General features: G+C 40.5%; 1 protein-coding gene across 2 annotated transcripts in view; it reads left to right on the top strand.

Moving 5' to 3' along the window:
- LOC121074812 (arylacetamide deacetylase-like) overlaps window positions 1-17,363 on the top strand; it is a 72,148-nt gene that overhangs the window by 17,468 nt on the left and 37,317 nt on the right. Inside the window, exon 2 of one of the 2 annotated variants that reach the window (XM_040567365.1) lies at window positions 4,664-4,760. The gene's annotated coding sequence lies outside the window, so the exon portion shown is untranslated. Of the gene's footprint in view, window positions 1-4,663; window positions 4,765-17,363 lie in introns of both variants that reach the window. The other variant, XM_040567366.1, reaches the window with a different exon arrangement.

Below are 17,363 nucleotides of genomic sequence, written 5' to 3'. Positions count from 1 at the left end.
CATGAGTTATTTTGTTCTTCTAGATTACTGAAGTCAAGACTTCTGAAGTGATGCATGCTGATTTTATTTATTTATTTTTTTGGGCGGGGGGGCTGGAGAGAGGTAAACATGATGTAAAAGACATTTTCAAATGATTTGTACCAGTCTCCATAATCTGTGATAGAAAAGGGAATGAAGTTTCTTCTGAGAACATTCTTCCAAAACACATGCTTGAAAAACTGCATTGGAATTAAATACATATATATGCACACACACACATGTATATAAAGTACACAATGTACCTTGTCAAAGCTTTAAGAAAAGCATATTCATCTACGGATACACTATGTGTATTGTAATTAAAACCCAGTTCTTACTATGTTTCTGAGAAACACAGTATTAAATTACAAAAACTACAAAGTTCTCCCTCCATAAGGTTGCTGAAGAACATGTAGAATATTTTCCATTTTAATGCGGTTGTGATTTAATGGGCCTGACTTATGAAAGAATACAATGGTTCTACAAATCCATGCTGATCCTTCTGTTTTGCTGGCAAATTCTGGAGTGTCTGATATTAAAAGACATTGCTTTAGATGGAAGTCATTATTAGGAAAAATCAAGGGAGCTTTTTGTTAAATGAAACTATATTTTGGCAAGAAAGTGTGGTTGAGTGTAAACTGAGTAGCTCTAAGAGGAAAGTAGAGTGAAGAAAGTACTTTGGAGATGGGTTTTCGCAGCACATTATACATACCAAAAATGGAACCCAATTTCAGTTTGTTTTTTTGCAGTTCATTTCCTAATATACACTTATATAACACATGCATAAGGAAGGAGGCAAGGCAGTGTGTCACTACAGCTCTGGTTTGTGTGGTTTGTGTGCTTCTTGAAGCACAGGTAGTTCACCGTGGTCAGATTACATTCATTAACTTTGTGTTGTTTCACCATTGCTGCCATCGTGCTTTTAGCCATGACTGGCAGCAGCAGCCAGCTGGCGTATCTGAGGCAGCCCTGCGTGTCAGGGGCACCCGGAGAGCTGTCTGAGCATGCAGCGAGGCACACCTGACACCAAAGGGGCTCCAGGCAGAGAGGGGTCCCATTTGCAGGATGGTTGGTACAGAACTACAGAAATACCCATGGCACAGCAAGGAAATAAGCCAGCTCTCCTGAACGTTAGTTCAGTGTTATTAGTGTAAAATTCACAGTTCCAGATTTCAATTCTGAGATCTCTTTTTTTCAGGCAAAAATACCATTCCAACCAAGCAGAAGTCTAGACTCTGGAACTAAACACTACCTAGTTCAGTACGTATTTCAACATTACTTACAACTCTGTATCCTTGAAGAAAGCCAGGCCTATGAAGTCAAATATACACAGGCTTTTCAATCCATCTTGTATTAGACTTCATAATTAAGTGTTGTTATTTTGGTTTTCGACTTTTTGCTTATGAGCACTTTCTTTTTCTTCTTCCTCAGGGTGAAAAAATGCAAATACGACTCAAACTTTAGAGAATGATGTCACAGAAAGCAAATGATATATGAAAGGAATGATTCCTTTTTTTTTTTTTTTTTTTTGAAAATGAGAATAATCTTACTCTTCAGGCAGCAAGTCTGCATCTCCAGTGGGCAACCTTGTTAATAAGTCAGAATACTAGAATACTACTATTCCTGGTGTGGCAGCAGCAGAAACCAGCAGAGGGGAGCTTTATGCTGTCTATGCGCATTAGGAGCTGTTGCCCAAGGCTTCTATATCTTTTAGGTATATTACTGGTTTCTTTCAAGCTAATTGTGATGAATCACAAGGCTGAGATCTGGGAGGAAATTGTGAACAATCCCTTTATTTATAGTAGTTGAAAGACATTACATTAACAGGGCAGGTCATGATTTTAAAGAACGCCCTAAGGATGTGTTTTATGCATCAGCGACAGCATAACTTTTTTGGTGAAATTCTAGTCTGAATAACATACCTGTTTTTTGTTTGGTTGTTGTTTGCTTTTTAATTTGTTCCTCGGTTGCAGATACTGGCCAATCCCTCCCCCCCCCCCCCCCCCCCCCCATTTACTGTTCCCTTGTGAGACTGCTCTGGCTGATTTTGATTTTGCCGACCCCTACTCCTACTCCAGGTGTCTCAGCTCCCACCATACAACATTCCCACTCTGCCTCGTTCCATTCCTCATAACATAAAGATATCCTTTCTCTCCACATCACACCAGTTCTCCTTAGAGGCCCTTTGCAAAATGTTTTCATGTTCTGTCTTTTTCTTCACAGCTTCTTGCCGGCCAAATTTTCCTAATACATTCCGTGCCAATTCACTGTATGGTACCAGATCAAGTGTCTCATTTTTCAGAACTGGATTGTCTTACTGTTTTCTTAAATAGGAGAGTGATACCAAGCAAAACAAAATATTAACATTTGTGATACAGGAGAATGTTAGCTGCTTTAGGAATATGTTATTTTAAAATTCATGTTGAAAAAATAAAACATATAGAAATGTAGAAGATCCAAATCTATCCAAGAACTGAATCCCATGTGAAGTACTTGCTTCACAGGGCACAAGGCTGCCTACCATCTCATTTTTCTTTAATAATCAAGCAGGAGGGTAGAAATCTGTTAAAACTGATCAAACGATACATGCCCAGTGCTAGAGGAATCACTCAGCTCCCAGAGCCCTCTATTTGTATCCAAAACTATTTTCCCTTGAAAAAAGTAAAGCTTCTACCATAACTTACATGTGGAAAAAACTGCAGATGTGACGAGGCAGTTACATCTGCCAAAGTTTTTGAAACCTGAAACAAATGTACAGTAAGAGAACATCCGGTTCACATCTGCAGCAGTAACTACTGCTGCATCTAGAAGGGAGTCCCTGCTGCTACCTGTTTCTCTGGGAGAAGATGCTGTATGTCCACGCTCCTCCATTCCTAACAAAATGAGTCGGAGTCCTGGGATGAGGCTGTAAGCAAAAAATTGCTTGGCACTTTCAGCAGCAACTTTCAGTAAGATCTTCTCAGCTTGTCTTAACCTAAATGCTAAACCTAAATGCTCCAAATTAAATCTTCAATATCAGAATCTTTTATGCACAATTAGGCATTCTGACCCATTCTAACAGACAGAGCCAGAACCAGACTGGTATTTTACATTTCACTGTGGTATTTCCAATGTACCCTTCAGAGCTATAGATCTTAGCTTCAGAGGCTGAGCGCCTAAGAACATAAGTAAACTGTACTTTAAAGAGCATGCAGAAAATTCTAATTTAATAAGTAACGTATTCAAGTTCTTAGACATTAAGGGGAAGTTTACTTTTACTTATAGGGTACACTCTCTGCAAATCTTCAGGTCATCCTATCTGGTTTTCTAAAGCAAATATGGCAGTTTTTAGATGTGACCACAGTACCTCCAGGAGCAGTACCATAACTCTGGCACCTGATTAAAGCATGTGATATAAATCAGTTTCTTTAAGTAAGTCTTAAAGCGAGTCTTTTTCTCCAGACTGTGAAATGCAGGTTTCTAACAGAGCAACTAACACAAGTACGAAAAGGTTTTGTTAAGGGCTGACTCAGTGGGTTGTTGGACAGCCTTTAAAAGAATTGCACAACTCTCTGAGTGCCTCACTGGGAATTTTCAAAATAACACAGTTAGGTACACTTCTGTGGCTCAAGGCCATAGTTAGGCACTTTAGTTTTATTGTAATTAACTGGACAAGTTCCCAGTAAAGCATCCATTGATTCTTAAAATACAATTAGTGTTTTTAAATTGCTAGTGTATTTATACAAATATTAATATGGGGACTTTTAGTCATACCTGCTTTATGCAATGCAGTGCTATATACAACTCTCCAAGAAACCAAGCAATATGTTAGAGGAGTAGATCTGTAGAAGATTGAGTTTTTCTCATACATATAAGAAAACACATTCAGGCATACAGTTTGAACCTTGGTGTTTTAGTACTGAATGCTGACAAAGCTTAAATAAATGTTTCTATTGATGCAGAGAACAAGGCAGCTAGTCTATGGGCAAATGGATTCCACTCTCATTTCCTACCGCCAAAATCTCATGACAATAATCCTGTTGGAGTTCAGTTTTACTTTGATTTAAATCAGTGGCCTTGTTAATTTTCAGAAGGGACAGTCTGACTTCACAATGCACCTCAGATTTCCTGGTCCTGTGTCCATTCCTACTCCTCTGTTACTGCTTAAAGAAATACAGATGATTTCAGTGAAACTACAGCAATGTACATTCTTATCAGGAGACAATAGGTCTCTTTCTATATACTGTTGAGTATGTATAGCAACAGAGAATGGCATCTAAAGTAAAACAAGCTGCTTTGCAGTCAACATCTACATTAAAAAGTTGGTCCTTCTAAATATCATCTGTATTGTGACAGGTATTAATAGCTAGCATTTTACCAGAGGACACAAATTACAGGGACGCAGATTTTGTCAGGGCGATCACTAGAACCAGTCAAGGTATAATGTTTTCTTTTTGATGAGGAACTCAACACCTTCTGGCACCTATGTTGATTCTTCCCAGCTGTTTGAAATGCTCTGAAATTCAATTAGCATAAAATTAGTGTAAAAAGCTAAGTGACTGTCACTGTAAACAACATATACTTTGATTATTTGTTGCCTCTGCTTTTCCTTGCTTTTCTGTATTCTCCACATATTGTATTCACATGTTTTATGCTTCTCCTGCAGGTTGATTTCACTACTGTTGCAAAACCTCCAGTGGCGCCCAGGTTTCTCTTGGTGTTGCAGCAAAAGCCCTGTGGAGACTGAGGTCCTTCTCTTAAAGGCTGGTACCACAATATACAATGCAACTGTTCTGATTTTTAATATATATGTATTTTTTTGTACTCTAGCCAATAGTTGAAAAATACTATAAGGTATGTTGCTGCTTGGTTAAACATTGCTATCAGTTGCTAGTTTGTGAACCATCATTTTGTATCAGTAACAAAGATTTAAAATTTAAGGTAATAAGGCATTTTCAAGGATCCTTTTCTTAGGGAAAGGTGAAGTTGTAGGTCGGGTATGTTAATTTCCAAGTTTTCTATGCTTTTTCAAAGGAGTTACTGTTAGAGGGGATGTGACAAGTAAATTAGCATTGTTCTTGGAACTTACAGGAAGGAGAACAGTGTAAATATTTTGTAGATTTTTTTTTTCTTTTTCTGCTGGATAAGTAATTCTCCCCCCCCCATAAACAAAACAAATACAAACTTATAAGCATAGATAGAGCACGATTTGAGAACCAGGAGCAAAGTGTAAATCGGGAGTTATGTTAAAGTCCTTGGAGTATTTGTTTCAGATATTGAATTAATTGTAAAATGTAAAGATGAATTTGGTCAATATTAACACATTGCAAACAAACACAAACTTTCACCAATAGTTAAACTCTTATGTCCCTTGTAGGATTCTATGAACCCCTAAGAAGGAGAACTGTTCTCTTCTATGGGGTGTGGAGAATGCTATGTGGAGTTCAGCTGCCTCACTGCTCTGTACCTTGACCCTGCATTTTCAAGTCATATTAGTTCAGACGGGTCACAGCAGAGAAGCAGCTTTGTCTGCAATCTTCTTGTCACAAGCTTAGGCTTCCTTTTGTTCTTGTTGTGTACCCTTCTGACCTTTGAGCATCTCACACGTGAAGCCAGAAAGTAATTAATCTTTTCTGATTGGGATAGGTTATTATTGATGTCTGCACTGGCTCTGAGCAGCCAAGGACACCCACTGACTATGGCTTTTGAACTTTAACCATATCAGTTAACGTGGGGCCTGATAAATCATCCACAGTACTGACAGACACATTAAAAGCTCCTGCTTAGTGCATTCGATACAGGCACGTACATAGTAACCTACTTAATTAAGAAAGGTGTGTTTTCTTGCCTTGTGAAAAGTTGTAATATCTTTCTCTTTCACCTGGATGGTTATTAGAGATGGGCGTAAAGAGGGCTCACCTATCGGTTTTTGTTTTTTTTTTTAAATGAAAAAAAGCTTGTTTAAAACTCTGTATGCCTTGGGAAAATCTGCTATCCTCATTATTGGAACATATTCGCAAACTGGGTGACTAAACGTGATCTATAATGAGATCTTCAATCTCCTTTCAGACCACCTTGCAAGCAAAGGTGTTAACCTGCAAATATATTCAAGCAGCAGATGAACTGAAATGCAGATATTGCTGTTAAAGTAATATTGCAGATGTAGACTGGATATTTCCAATGTTAATCTCAAACATTAGTTATATCTTTATTTTAATTTCAAAAGCCATATAGAAATCAGATTTAGAAGAGCCTTTATGTGTTGCTTTCTGTAGGTAATTGTAAAGATACCTAATCAGGCATGCCATCGCTTATTGATGTCCACTTTATATTATGAATTTACATGGATAAGACAAGGCAGCAAATTTTCTTTCCTCTTTTTTTTTTTTTTTTTTTAATTAAAGACACTATGATGATAGAGCTATTTTACTTTAATTTGAATTCAAAGAAGCATTTGTACTGTCTCAGCTACTTGCTCTGGAAAGGAGTATTTCAGCATAAACAGCCTACCAGGACGAATACAAGATCAGATATAAAATCCTATGAAACTTCAGGGGCCATTTCTGGATGACACTTCACAGAGAAAGAAAGTTCTTGCAGTTTGTCTTAGGTCCCAGCATGGTAGTCTGTTGCAGTAGATTGTTTTAGTGCCTTTGCCTTTGAACAGAAACTGTGGCTTAGGCTGCTGTTGCCCACTCTGCTTTGGGTTTAGCATTGCAAGTTTAAGTCATTGTCAGGGCAAGGTAAGGAATGGCCATAATAAAATATTTGCATGAACAATAAGATATTCTTTTATTCTGAAATTAAACTAAGAATCAGTAATAATCACAGCACCTTGTGCTACTTTATAGGTTGAATATCATGTACTCTTGCTAGTTCAGTATTTTCTTCCTTTTATGGAAGTTTATAGTTATTAATTTCTATAATCTGATATGGATGAAGAGTTTGTATAAATGTGTGGATTTTCTTCTGCCTGCTGTGCATTTCAGAGACAATGTTTTATTGAAATTGGTTAGGCTTCTGATGCTGAATGCTTCTGGGTTGGATCCTGGACGGTAGGAAAACTTGGTCCACGTGTTTTACAACAGTTTCAGTTCCTCAGGTTGGTTTCTGTGCTCATTTGTTAAAACAAAAGGCAATGTGGGATCCCCTGCCTCTTTTGGCTCAGAGGCCAATTCACTGGGAGAAAGAACGCATCAAAACCTGTCTGAGAAGTGCTGGACTTCATGTAGCTTGATGGGAACTGAGCAAGCCAGGCAAGACATGGATTCAAGTCTGAGTTTTCAGAGATAAGCCTTCTCAAGTTCTTTGCTTGAATAAATTCCTACTCTAAACTCCTGCCAAAATAATCTCTGGTATTTCCATTGTCTTCTGTGTACTTCAAGGTGTAGTTATATACTTTGGGTTGGAACTGAAAGTCCTTAGACTGCCCAGTATGATAGTTTAAAAAGTGTTACCTGCAAATGTGGTCACTGAATTGAGGGTACTTCACCACCAGGAGGCATTCAGCACCTACTGGGCAGTAGATACCAATTCCTGGAGATAGCAAAGTAATCAGTTCAAAAAATATATGATTCTCACTTTTTATGTATTATAATGGTCTGGGTAAGGCTGTACTTTCTTATGCTCTAAGGATAACACTAAATTAACTTATAAAATGTGATCACAGTTCCTGTGATGCAAAAATGTCATGACTACGCACACAAACACACCCCTAAATAGGTTCTCATTACTGACATAATGTATCAGTGGGAATTGGAATAACAAAGTTGTTTAATAGATGATGCCATCTTTAACTATGTGACAATTGCTAAGCGGAGTTTGCTGGTGTCTTAAGTAAAAATAAGTGAGTCCAAAGAGCAATATATTGTTGCTTAAAAATATATAAGCCTGTGTAACCTGTAGGTATAGTGCAATAGTTAAAGGAAGATGTTCCGGCAGTTAATTAACGAGAATCTTAAAACCTATCTGTAAACAAAAATCATTGATTGTTGGTGCAAGGCATGGATACTTTTTGCTTGTGATGAAGTAAGAATTTGTGATCTCCTTATGAAGATGGACCTGCACACTGTCCTTTATTTTGTCTGTTAAATAGTGTTTAAAACAAATAATAAAAATAAAATACCCCACCTACCTCCCCAAATAAGCAGATACCTCTCAGGTAAAAGAAATGAGGTGTGGTTGTTTATTTCAAAGTAACAGATGAGAGTATTTCTAAATTGTATTATGTTTTATTTCACAATTAAAATTTTAAAAGTGGAATGCTTTAAGGTCATGTAGACTTTTTTCAGTTCTCAGCTGCAGTCTTTCTTCTGCAGAGCTGGTAAATTTTGCTATTTGTCAGCATTTTTTAATTAGCCAGAGAACGACATTATTTTCAGATGTTAGAAGGGTGAGTTAGACTGCCTGATGTTATGTACACAAACCTACTGGGGCTGCTTTAAGATAAGCGTATGCTCAGCCTATGCTTGGTCAAGCGCTAATGCTGTTCTGTGTTCCATTCAATGAAGTAGTTTGAGGCTTAGAACTGAAGACCAGCAGCAGCAGGACATAAGATCTCTTGCAAAAGGTGTTCTTTTGCAGATCTTGCTAAGTCAAGGTCAACGCTAGAAAACTAGTGGTTTTCTGCATTGAAATATGGGGAGGGGGGAAGGGAAGATGCCAGTTCTACAGGAAAAAGCCTGAGAGAACTGTTCTGGAATATTCAACTGTTCTGGAATATTCTTGTTCTTACAGTATAGGAAGTAAGAATGTTTTAGCTTATTATATGTTTATATTATATGTTATTTCACTTGCTGAACGTTTATGGAGGCTCGCATAAAATAAACTTCCACAGGAAAATATACTTTTTAATTTATAATATAAAGCTTTTCTGCTGTAGCTGTACTAGCAAAAAGTGAACATACAGATTCTGGGGACAAATATGTTCAATGAAATCATACCGGTGTTGGTCTTACAGAGTACTTGCATCAATAAGCTAATTAAAAAGGCGCATACATTGGTATGACTTCTTAAAAACCTTCAAATTAAGTAGTTGAATAATTTCTGTCTTGAATGAACATCTGAATATTTTGTGAGAAGGGAAATCAGTATGAAAGTGACATTTATTAGAAGAGTGAAAAATTGTGTTTAAGGTTGTCATTTTCTCCTTTGTCTCAAATTGTTCAATTGAGTCTGTCTCAATTATTTTCAAGTATAAAACACCTAACTAAAATATTTTTTCAATTTTAATTTTTATAATGAGGTCATGAGATTGTAGCTAAATAAGGATCGCTGCTTGTCTCTTGTGCTACTTTTGTCTTAATACTGTCCTGCAGTGGCTTTAGCGGTATGCAAGGACAGTTGTGTAGCAGTTGTCTTCCTGACGTTCTTCTAACAGTTGTGTTCTATGACAAAGCTAAATGAGAAATGGCTGACCTCCTTTGAACTCTGCTTTGAATGTTGCAGATCAGCTTTTAAACAATGTTAAAAGCTATGTTGTTTATTATATTTAAAACGTTTGTTTTATGTTCTTCTGCTTTAAAATGAATCACCTCAGGGGGAAAAAAAAGGTCTCTTCCAAATACTACTATACAAACATCTGAGTGTGAGATTTCTGAAGTCTGTGTACTTAGGTTGTAGCGTTGAATAATATTGTGCAGTTTCTTGTTGTCCACAAGTCCAATCTAGTACTAGTACAAAAAAAAAATATGAGCCATTATATAAATCAGATGCAACTCTGCAATTACTTTTTTTTAACTGGATTGGTACAGATGTCTAAAATCTGATGAAGTGTAGAAATGCGTTCAGTGCAGCAGTAGGCTGTAATTCAAGTACCTAAAATGTTGAGGAGAGGTGACCTTGATAGTGTGTGAGGTGGTACGTACAGAAATATAGGCTACTGGACTCACACTTATACTAATGAAGTCATCAGTATAATTTCCAATACACTCATAAAGGCAATGTTTAAAAATCTATGCTACTTGTATCATGCTATTAATTTATTGATTGAAAGGAAAGGTGGGATTTTGAGATGATTGTATGACTCAAGACATCTCAAGCTTTATTTCAGTGGGATGGCCCTGAGCTCTGGAGTTGTAGGCAAGTACATAGCTTTAGGTTTCTTGGGCCCAGAAGTTCGTAACTTGTTTTTACCAGAGCAAATTTCATTCCATTTTCATGAATCTGGAGTCTGATCAGGTACAGCCAAAAAAGCTCACTTAAATTTGTAATAGCATTTATTTAGCTGTGGAATACTTTTATTTTATTTTATTTTTAGACAATACTTCATTTAAAACACATTTGGAATCAGATTTTGCCCCATCAGGGTGGACTGTTACCTTTAGACATTTGCAGACTGGCTCCACCAGTGCTAACTTCTGTGGGTGTTTATCAGGGTTTAGGGGAAACAGAGGAGGAAATGCCATCTCTCTGCTAGCTCTTCTAGAGCCGCTTGCTGATCTGTAGCTTAATGAAGAGAGGAATAAGATGGGGAACTTTTTGGGGTGCTAGATGTAACAAATGTTTTTTGTATTAGCGTGTATGCAGGGCAAGAACAGACTGGTGGAGCGCAAGGCATTTTCTTACTGGTTTCCTAAGTGACTGCTATTATGTTTCATTTGTTTTGGAAACATGCTGTATGTTTCAGCCTTAACTGTATGTTTCTGTTGGTCTGTGTCAGAACCATAAGTCAATTCGAATGACCTTTCCATTACTGAATGTAATATGCTCTCCAAGGATGAGTGTTGCAAGCATTCCAAAACAGTTTTCTTCCATTAAAAATTTCTTATAGAATATCAGACTGCTGTCCTAACATTCAAGAAATCTGATGCTTTCATACAGATCAAAGAGCAATAAAACTAAGTTTATCTTGTACCTTACTCCCATTTCTTGTCTCCTTGTTGCTGCTGGCATAAGCCTTAATGCCAAATCCAGTCTTTTCGGGAAGCTGTAGAAGGTGCAGTGACAGACCCTGTCTGCCTTGCATGCACTCCTGCTGTAACTACTGGCTCCGCTTCTCAGTACTGAAATTTCAGGGCAGCTCCTGGGCCTGCCCTCCTGCAGCAGCAACGGGAGGATTGCTCGGTGCCTGTGGGGCATTTCTGCAGCTGGAGGTGTGGCAGGACCCCCTGGGACACCTGGGAGAAGCAGTGATCCTCTGGTGAGGAGTCAGGCTCTGAGTCTTGGGATCCCTTGTATTCGGCCCAGCATAATCTGGTTTGTTTTATTAGCTTTCTGTTAGGGATGTGGAATAGAGAGCATTTGGAAGTAACTTGACAGCCACTAAAATAAATGTTCTTTTCTGTTTATTCCTTGGCTTGCATTCAAAAATTAAATGGTGATGCATTAAGAGTCTAAAGCTTTGTCTTACTAAGTCTTTAATTGAATACAGTTCAAAAACAAAAGCAAACCTTCATTTTTTATTGCACTAAGAAGAAATGATTTTTTTAAAAAGCTGACTATCTTTAGTATTGCATGTGAATCTGACATCTATATGATTTCACTTTTTTACTGAAAAAATTAACATGTCTGTCAGTTGGTAAGTAGCTAAACTTTATTTATAAAACTGAAACAAATCCAGACAAGTAATATAGCTTTTTTTTTTTTAAAAGACATCTTCATTCACAATGCGGCCTATAAACCACAAGCTTGCTGGGTAGGTATTCACTGTTTTGGATTTTTTGTTTCATGTTGTCTGTTATGTATTAAAAGAGTAACCACAGCTAAGGAATCCTTAGTGCCAGGAGCCTGGCTCGCCAGCACGGCGAGGAAGGGCAGGATCTTGCCACAAAGGCAAGGCATCTGCTATGGGAAGAGACAGACGGGGGTGAGGGAATGGGAGCACACAGGAAAGAGTAAGGGGGTTCCTCCGTCCTGTCTGCATCTTTCAGTGGTGTGGAAGTTTTATTGGCACAGGGAGGAATGGATTCAGTTTTGGATTAAAAAGCCTCAGTGATGATGGGGAGTGAAAGGGGCAGGCAAACTTGTGCCTCCAAGAACAGGAGATGGAAGCAGAACAATTAACAAACAAAATGTGCAAAAGCAGCAGAATACCAGACTTGCTCAGCTGCTGTTTTAACTTTCCCAGAAACGTTGAGATGGATGTTCCGGAGCTTGGCTCCCTCCTGTCTGTGCTCAAGGCTGCTCTGTCCTGAGGCCAGGCGCGTTCAAAGGCGGCCCGCTGCTTCTGCAGGGGAGCAGCGCCGGCAGCCAAACCGCATCCTCCTGCGGTGCGGCACGGTGCGGGGCGGCCGGAGGGGCTGAGCGCTGCGCCCAGCCGTGGGTGCGCCCGGCGCGGGGAGCCATAAGCGGGCAGTGGCAGGAGGGTGGCAGGAAGGTGGCACTCATTCCAGGCCTGAACTGCCACCAGCGAACTCACCAGCCGTGCTTTTGTGATGCGGGCAGCTGCTAAGCATGTATCTGTGTTATAAACCACAAGTGCTTATGAAGGCTTTAAATACTGTTTCCAAGAACATAAATTTTAAAATCTATTAGCTAGCTAAAGCTCTTGTTTCTCTTTGTGTAATGGTTTGATTTCACAGCACTGAGAAACAAAGGCTTTGAGACTTGTGCCTGCATCCACATGCTAGCTAGTCCTATGTGTGTTTTCAGAAGCATTTGCGCTGCAGGAAGGTTCCCAACGTGCACAGTTCAGCGTGGTTCTCCAGAAGCACGCAGTGTGCTGAAGGAATGAGACACCCACACATCTGTGCGCTTTGCAAAGAGGCTGGGCCAAAACAGCACAACTGCTGTCCTAACATCAGCAGGCAGCAGGAGCGTCTGTTTATTAAATGCCTGGTAACCCTTTATTTTGCACTCCTTTAGCACAACATGCTTTAAGCTTTGGATAAGAAAATAAATAACATTGCACTTCATCCTATTGCAGTAGTAATCAACAGTAAAGTCTGTAACATCACTAGGAGTAGGAATGGACTTACTGCTTTACTTCTGAATGAATAACACTTTGTTCTATTACCACCCCCCTCCCCCTTCCCTAATAACCCTTCCGTAAGAGATGAACACAGTTCTTAATTACAGGTTCCTTTTGTTTCTTAGCATTCGGTGACTAAACCCTTTTTTCTTTTTCCTCTGCCATGCTGATGAAGTGCAAAATGAAATTAAAAAAATAGAAATTGTATGATGGTTATAGATTCTACATTGACTACAGAACCCAACAATTAAAAATATATATATACTTGTATTATCATAAATCTGGTTTGTAGCTTACATTTCCGAAACAATTGCATTTCTCCTATGCTTTGCCATATGTCCCACTCAAGGTAGGACATCAGTGCTGATGCCAGTCAGTGAGAGATTTTATTTCACTTGACCAGCAAGGTTACTTATTGGGAATGTCCATAGGAGTTATGGGGGTGTCTTGTTTCCCTAAGAACTCTCCTGCACGTCTCAGGCTTTCTGCTTGCTGTCGAAGCAGTGCTGCATTGAATGATGGCTGTCGGGGGCTCCTGTGCTCAGTGGTGGCCACCAGGTCACGGAGCAGTGTCCCCAGCCCTGCGTGGGACCAAAGCCCCAGCGGGCTGTGGGGTACGAGCCATGGTTTGACCTCATGTGTCTGGTCCCCACTCGCACTGCCCCAGCTCTGCTGAGGGACCTGGCATATGGTGCTCCTGGGCTCTCGGCCGGAGCCTCAGAGCTGTGGCCTTGCTGGGGACAGGTCCTGGGCAGGGTACCTCCGGAAGGCAGGGGCTGACCTGGGGCTGAGCACCAAGCTCGCGGGGAGCAGGCACTGGTAGCACGTCCAGTCACCGCGCTCTGACACCGGCTTTGTCACGTCATGGCCTCTGTGTGGTTTTCCCCAACAAAGGAAGGTTATCAGACGTGCTCATTTTGGCTGACCGTGAGGAGGTACCTATAGGTAAAATACATCAATGTTATAAAAATAACCTTTTTTTTTTTGGGTCAGGATGTTGGCAATACTCTGTTCCTGAATGACAGAAACAAGTGACTGTAGATAGTTGGACCAGTAATGATTTTAATGTATTTCTTGGGTAAAACTTCATTAGATAGTGAACCCTGGCTGAAAGCTTTACATTAAAAGCTATTAACTCTCTATTAAAAACTAGTAAATGTGTTTGCTTTCCACAACAGTAAGCTTAAAACTGTAATTTTTATATGAAGAAAATTGTTGACTCAGGTGGAAAGGAATGTGCCCTTAATTTTTTCAGCAGTTCTTAAACCACATGCTCGACAGCTCTGTAAGGAAATCTCTGAGCAATGTTTCTCTTATTTCTACAACAATGTTTGCCTCTAATTTTCATGCTTTCCAGCATTTTTCGTGGTATGAAGAGAAAATGTCTTTCCTCCCCATGCTGTCTTAGTGCTGATGATACTTGGATAGTATAATTGGACAAATTATTACCAAAGCAAGCTTAGCTCTCTGTAACATGATATAATGTGGGCTTGTATAGAAGTTACAAACTGGAAACTGGTTGTCATAAACTGTTCTTCATCAAGAAGTCCATACGACGTTCCTTTGTCATGCTGAACTACTCCCCCATCAACCAAAAGCCAATGTTAATTTATGAAGTGGAACATTTAACCCTGGCTGAGGTTTAAACACTTTCCAGTGTATTTATAAAGTCTTGTTTCTGTTCAAAGCATTTGAAAAAAACAAGTCTGTAAATACCAGATTTACTTCTAGTAAATATTGCATTTAGTCACAGAAGACTTTCATCTTAATTTGAGAATGTTTTGCACATTTTTCTTTAGTTTTGTAACAGAGGCACTAGCTACCCATGAGAAACACCGAGTTTGTTTTAAAGCAACTTCACTCTTCTTCTTTTCTCTGTGCTTTGACTTGTATTTGATACAGGACAGAACTACTTCGAGGATGAACACTTACCTTTTTTCTTCCTTCAAGCAGAGGCCATGTCCCCTAGAGCTGCTGAGGAAGGCAACATTTACTCAACACTGAAAGCAGAGAATAGGTGGAATAACCCGTGGCCGCACCCTGCCAGAATATCAGTTTCCTACATTTGAACTCAAGTGCTCTTTTCTTTTCACAAAATCACTGACTGGTTGAGGTTGGCAGGGACCTCTGGGGTCCATCTGATCCAGACCCTGCCTCAGCAGGGCCACCCAGAGCAGGACCCTGGGCCATGTCCAGGTGGCTTCTGAAGGTCCCCAAAGAGGAGACCCCAGCACCCTGTGGACAACCTGAGCCCATGCTCAGGGCCATCGCAGTAAAGTTTTTCCTCGTGTTGAGGCAGCCTTCTGTATTTTGGTTTATGTCTGTTGCCCTGAGAAGAGCCTGGCTCCATCCTGTCTTCACCCTCTCTAGAGGTATTTATACACATTGATAAGATCCCACCAAACCTTCTCTTCTCCTGGCTGAACAGTCCCAGCTCTCTCAGCCTTTTGTCATAGCAGGCATGCTCTAGTCCAGCTGTGTCTTATACTGGGGTTGCTCTGAGCTGGATCCAGCACTTGAGGTATGGCCTCACCAGTGCTCAGCAGAAGGGAAGGATCACCTCAACCTGATGGCAGGGCTGTTAATGCAGCCAAGGATGCTATTGGCCTTCTTTGCTGCAGGGGCATACTGCCTTCCTTTTCTTGAAAATATTTTTTTCTGGAATTTTGTTCACTGAAAGAAAAAAGTAAACAACTTGGCTTTTTTTTTTTTAAAGATGCAATACATTTTTGAATCCTGCAAAAATAAGACATGCTGCAAAAAACACTTTCTGACATTGAGACTAGGCAGGATCAGTGTGTCACCGTCTGGAAGTACTTAATTATAAATTCACATGCTTTTGGCTTCTAGCATGCTTTATCTGTTGTGTGTTTAGCAGATAACCTTTGGCTTTGTTCTGTTTTTGTTTACAATGTGAAGTCCAGAGTGACTTTACAGAAACAGTATTAAACAGTTCAGAGCAAAGTCATGCATGTTGGACTAAACTGAAGACTTCCATGCTATGTTCATCTTGTAATAGCATTAAGAATAAGAAAGAACATTCTAATTTGGTTCCTATGTTGGCCCCAGGGCAGTATCAAATGTCTGACCCTTTCACCCAGCGCTGCAGCATCGGGGGCTTAATTTGGGGTGATAGTGCAGAAGGGGCACGGGCTGTCTGCACGGTGTGCTGCCTCTGAACGAGTGTGGCAGTTGGAGACGAGGTGGTGGAGCTTCTGGGGGCCCCAGCCCTCGAGGGAGTTCCTCCCAGTCTTGTGCTGTCCCAAGGAAGTGGCCACTGTCGCAGGTGGGCTTTGACCTCCGAGCACCAGCCCCGAGGCTGCAGCCGTTCCCTTCTGCCCAGGCCTCCAACCGCTCTCGTGTGGCCACGCTCGCTCATGGCAGCTGGTTTTGATATCCAAACGCTGTTTTACCAGGGAAATCACTCCCAGGTGAAGGCAGAGCCCGACGGGCAGCCCCAGCAGCAGGGATTGGGCTGCCTGCCCCGCAGGGCCAGGCGGGTTTGGGGGGGAGCTGCTGCTGGGCTGAGCCTGCAGCCACAGCCTTGTGGGGCAGCAGGACAGGAGGAGGATCCCTTGCTCTGCGGTCTGCGTCTGCGAGGAGTGGCGTATTTATAGCTTTTATTTGTGCGGGGAGGATAGAGCCCAGGAAGGTGACAGTAGTTTTTAAAGGAAAATGGAAGAACGTATTCAGAGAGTTTGAACAGTAAGTTGCATGTATGTAAACGTTAGTTAGAAGAGGAGGTTAAATGGTTGTGAACACAAGGGAGAAAGGGTTTGGCAGAGATCACCGCAGGCCTGAGAACCATCTCTTTCAGTCTCTGCAATTATGTGTATGTGCACATGAACGCTTTCTGGAGTTGTGGCTTTGAGCTTTCCTTATTTTGATACTCTTGAAGCTCACAAGGTTACTTGACCTGGTGGTAATTAAATCTCATTGACTTATAAAAGGTTTCATTCCTTCACTGGGGAGGGAAACTACCAACATTTTGTTCACAAGCAGAATTTTGGTAATTGTCTTCCAGATTTGTAAACCTGAAGTTAACAAGCACTTCTAATAAACACAGGTCTTTACAGCTTCTTTCAGAACCCTGCAGGAAACTGACAGAAGCACGAGGCAGGTGTTCACAAAACACATGGCTGAGAGCACACACCACATTGTAAATGTACCTGTCTTTCCCTGTAGCTGATCTCCCTATGTTTCCCTGGTCTGGACACCTCTGAGCAAGCTAGTCTTGCTGGTAGAAGAAGAAGAGGAAGTGGTGTGTGTGTGTGTGTGTGAATATTGGAAGATGTCCTTCATGCATATCACTGCATAAGTTTAGCTGCTGGCAGGGAAGAGAGTGCTTTTTTTGTACCTACATTATGATATGCCTTCAAATAGAGATTTGATTTCACAGCAGATGAGATTCTTGCATGGTTTTGGCAGGAGGACTCTACTCCCCAGTGTAGCACAG

This window comes from Cygnus olor, chromosome 9, assembly GCF_009769625.2.
Source record: "Cygnus olor isolate bCygOlo1 chromosome 9, bCygOlo1.pri.v2, whole genome shotgun sequence".
Taxonomy (NCBI): Eukaryota; Metazoa; Chordata; class Aves; order Anseriformes; family Anatidae; genus Cygnus; species Cygnus olor.
This window is presented reverse-complemented; position numbering and strand designations above follow the sequence as displayed.